The following is a 4,289-nucleotide window of genomic DNA, read 5'->3' as shown; positions in this document are numbered from 1 at the left end:
TAGGAGTAAGGGGTGGCGGCCAAGGAGGTGGGAGGATGTAACACCCCCAGTGTCATGCTACAGTGACCTCACCCTAATGGTGCCATGTCATCATGTTTAACTAAGACAAATTGCCACTTGATAAAAATCAAAGCCATTTTCATATATAAATTATTTTTCAAATAAAACATTCTACAAACTGAAAAACTAAAATGTTTGAGATGTTGCAAGTATTCACTAAGTAATTGCCGTGTAGAAACCAGCATCTTTTGAATTTTTAAAATGCCCTTAACCTATTTAAAATAGGGCTAGCAGCATTAAATATACGCACATAAATTCAAAACTGAATTTGAACAGCTCCTTTTGGCCCCAAACTTTTTGTGCCAGCCTAGAACGTAGCCAAGTATTTTTGTGTTAAATATCACATCTAACAAAGATTAAATGGTGACCAAATTAATTGCAAAGCAATAGCTTTTTAAATTACAGATAAATTAAAGAGAAAAGCACACACTGTGCACCTAAAGCCTAGTGCTACAGTGTGAAGCCCAACACTTAACTGTATCAGGCCCAGCCCACCTGGCTGGTCTTTTCCCCTACCTCTGGACAGAGGCAGAGGTCATGGCACCGAGCACGCGCGCACGCCGTCCAGGCTATAGATGACCACCTGTCGACCATCCACCGGTGCCCCGATATGGATAAGCACACCCCTGACCCCCTTGACAAACCCTAGCCCTCATTTTCCCCTCGTCCGCTCGCTCTCGTCAAAATAGTCATCGCACGAACGGTGCTTGCCATGGTTGCGGTCGTCGTCGTGCCCACTGGCGTCCCCGGCGCCCGGGAGGATGCCCAGGAGCTTCCTCGTCGTCCACTACTTCGCCTACGTGCCTTGAATTGAGTCGGACCGCCTCGTACGCTCGCCATCGCCGGTCTTCTTCACCACGGCCGTCGCATCTTGTCATCGGGCTCGACATATCCGGCCACCCCTGCACTCCCTAACCTCGTCCATGAGCTCCACGGTGAGCTTCTCCGCCGATTCCCCTCTTCCCCAACCTCGATTCGGTCGTCGTTTGTCGTCCCCGAGCACATCCGAGCTCGCGTGTACGCGTACATACGTGTGTGCGTGAGCTGCTGCTGCTTAACAGCCATCTTTGCTGCTGCGTACTGCTGCCACCGCGCGCCCGCCCTGACCTGGCCTCCGTGTGCCGCTGCTCGCCGGCCATCGCCTTCTGCCGCCCCTACTGTCGCCCGCCGCCTAGCGCCGCCCCTGCTGCCGCCCGCCGCCTAGCGCTGCCCCTGTTGCTGCCTTCTGCTTCTGTCGTTGCTTAGCTGCTTAGCTTCCGCCGCTGCTGCTATTGCTTAGTTGCTGCCGCTGCTATGTGCTACTTTGCTGCTGCTAATGGCCATGGCGGCCATGTTGTGTGCGTGGGTGTGCACAGCCACACTGGCCGGCCGAGCAAGTTAGATTAGGAGTAATTGGTAGTAGTAGTTAGGTTAGTTGCTACACTATGACGTATGGACCCCATTTGATTAAGTTAATTTTTATTAGATTAGATATAGCCTTAAGACGGGTGGGCCACCCTCTAATAAGCCTAATTAGAAATTAACTAAACACTGTTAAAATATTACAGGGTACGACAACCCGGTCTTACAGGACCTTTGACTGGCCAACCGTGGACCAGTCAACTGCTTAGTCAGCAGTTGACTGGGCCCACTGGTCAGCCTCACTGGTGCACCTCTGGTGCACTGCACCGGGTGCACCCAGTTTTTAACTGCTGATTTTCGAAATAAAAAAACAAATAAGAAAATTTAGAAAAACATTTAAAACTTTGAAAAATTATAGAAAATAAATCGTAGCTCGGATGGAAATGTTTTCTACATGAAAGTTGCTCAGAACGACGAGACGAATCCGAATATGCGGTCCGTTCGTTCGCCACATGTCCCTAGCATAGTGAACATGCAACTTTCCCCCTCCGGATCATCTGCCCAAAAACGCGAAACACCGGGAATACTTTACCAGATGTCCCCCCCCTTCGCCGGTAGCACCTAATACTGCGTTAGGTCATTCCTAGCACCGCGTATTGCCATGCTATGCTTTGTGATGATTTGATTGCTCTGTTATTTATTGTGTTCCCCCTTCGTTACTTCTTTCTGGTAGACCCTGAGACCGATGCCGGTACCCCTGTGATCGACTACATCGACGACGAACCCTTCTTGCCAGAGCAACCAGGCAAGCCCCCCCCCCCCTGATCACCAGATATCGCCTATTCCTTCTCTCTACTGCTTGCATTAGAGTAGTGTAGCATGTTACTGCTTTCGGTTAATCCTATTCTGCTGCATAGCCTGTCATTGTTGCTACAGTTATTACCCTTACCTGCAATCCCAAATGCTTAGTATAGGATGCTAGTATTCCATCAGTGGCCCTACACTCTTGTCCGTCTGCCATGCTATACTACTGGGCCGTGATCACTTAGGGAGGTGATCACGGGCATATGATATATACTTTATACTGTTACATTACTTATGATACTGTTCGGAGATGGGGGCTGAAGGGGCAGGTGGCTCCATCTCGGTAGAGGTGGGTCTGGGTTCCCGACGGCCCCCGACTGCTACTTTGTGGCGGAGCGGCAGGGCAGGTTGAGACCACCTAGGAGAGAGGTGGGCCTGGCCCTGGTTGGCATTCGAGGATACTTAACACGCTTAACGAGATCTTGGTATTTGATCTGAGTCTGGCCACTGGCCTATACGCACTAACCAACTACGCGGGAACAGTTATGGGCACTCGGCGTCGTGGTATCAGCCGAAGCCTTCATGACGTCAGCGACTGAGCGGCGCGCGCCGGATTGGACTGGAACGCCTGCTAGGCTAGGTCTGCTTCCGGCCCCCACGCAACGTGAAGGTGTGCAATGGGCGATGGGCCCAGACCCCTGCGCCATAGGATTTAGACCGGCGTGTTGACCTCTCTGTTGTGCCTAGGTAGGGCTGCGACGTGTTGATCTTCCGAGGCCGGGCATGACCCAGGAAAGTGTGTCCGGCCAAATGGGATCGAGCGTGTTGGATTATGTGGTGCACCCCTGCAGGAAAGTTTATCTATTCGAATAGCCGTGATCTTCGGTAACAGGACGACTTGGAGTTGTACCTTGACCTTATGACAACTAGAACCGGATACTTAATAAAACACACCCTTCCAAGTGCCAGATATAACACGGTGATCGCTCTCTAACAGGGCGACGAGGAGGGGATCGCCGGGTAGGATTATGCTATGCGATGCTACTTGGTGAACTTACCATCTACTCTCTTCTACATGCTGCAAGATGGAGGTGGCCAGAAGCGTAGTCTTCGACAGGACTAGCTATCCCCCTCTTATTCTGGCATTCTATAGTTTAGTCCACCGATATTGCCCCTTTACACAGATAGCCATGCATATGTAGTGTAGATCCTTGCTTGCGAGTACTTTGGATGAGTACTCACGGTTGCTTTCTCCCTCTTTTCCCCCTCTCCTTTCTACCTGGTTGTCGCAACCAGATGCTGGAGCCCAGTAGCCAGACGCCACCGTCGACGACGACTCCTACTACACCGGAGATGTCTACTACTACGTGCAGGCTGCTGACGATGCTCAGGAGTAGTTTAGGAGGATCCCAGGTAGGAGGCATGCGCCTCTTTCGATCTGTATCCCAGTTTGTGCTAGCCATCTTATGGCAACTTGTTTAACTTATGTCGGTACTCAGATATTGTTGCTTCCGCTGACTCGTCTATGATCGAGCACCTGTATTCGAGCCCTCGAGGCCCCTGGCTTGTATTATGATGCTTGTATGACTTATTTATGTTTTTAGAGTTGTGTTGTGATATCTTCCCGTGAGTCCCTGATCTTGATCGTACACGTTTGCGTGCATAATTAGTGTAAGATTGAATCGGGGGCGCCACAAGTTGGTATCAAAGCCGACTGCCTGTAGGAATCCCCCTCCCAACTCCTTGGCCGAAGTTGAGTCTAGTCATTGCAAAACCTTTACTAACATGGCTGTGTGGCCTATGGGCCCACGTCGCCATTGGGTGGTATTAGGATCTTTTATTCCTCGTCTATACTCTGGGACTCTGATCTCTCTTCTATTCGGTTTAAATGATTTTACTAACTCTGACTCTAGGTTCTCATAATTACTTCCTCCCGGAGAGCCCTTCACTCCAGATGATCGGTTGGTGCACCAGAAGATTCTGAAGATACTCTCCGATGTTCTCTCGAGACTTTGTGCCCACCGCTTTTGCTATTCCTGACCACCGATAAATCCTTATGGATAACTTCTTACCCTTGCCATTCT

The 4,289-nt window shown here is 50.3% G+C and overlaps 1 long non-coding RNA gene across 1 annotated transcript; it reads left to right on the top strand.

Moving 5' to 3' along the window:
* Positions 1-212: 212 nt before the first annotated feature.
* On the top strand, positions 213-3,822 carry LOC141023351 (uncharacterized). Its single transcript, XR_012184486.1, has 2 exons — positions 213-995; positions 2,135-3,822. It is a non-coding gene; the product is annotated as an uncharacterized lncRNA (long non-coding RNA).
* The last annotated feature ends 467 nt before the right edge of the window (positions 3,823-4,289 follow it).

Source organism: Aegilops tauschii, chromosome 5 (genome assembly GCF_002575655.3).
Source record: "Aegilops tauschii subsp. strangulata cultivar AL8/78 chromosome 5, Aet v6.0, whole genome shotgun sequence".
Lineage (NCBI taxonomy): Eukaryota > Viridiplantae > Streptophyta > Magnoliopsida > Poales > Poaceae > Aegilops > Aegilops tauschii.
Note: the sequence above shows the minus strand (reverse complement) of the source record. Positions and strands in the feature narration are given on the sequence as shown.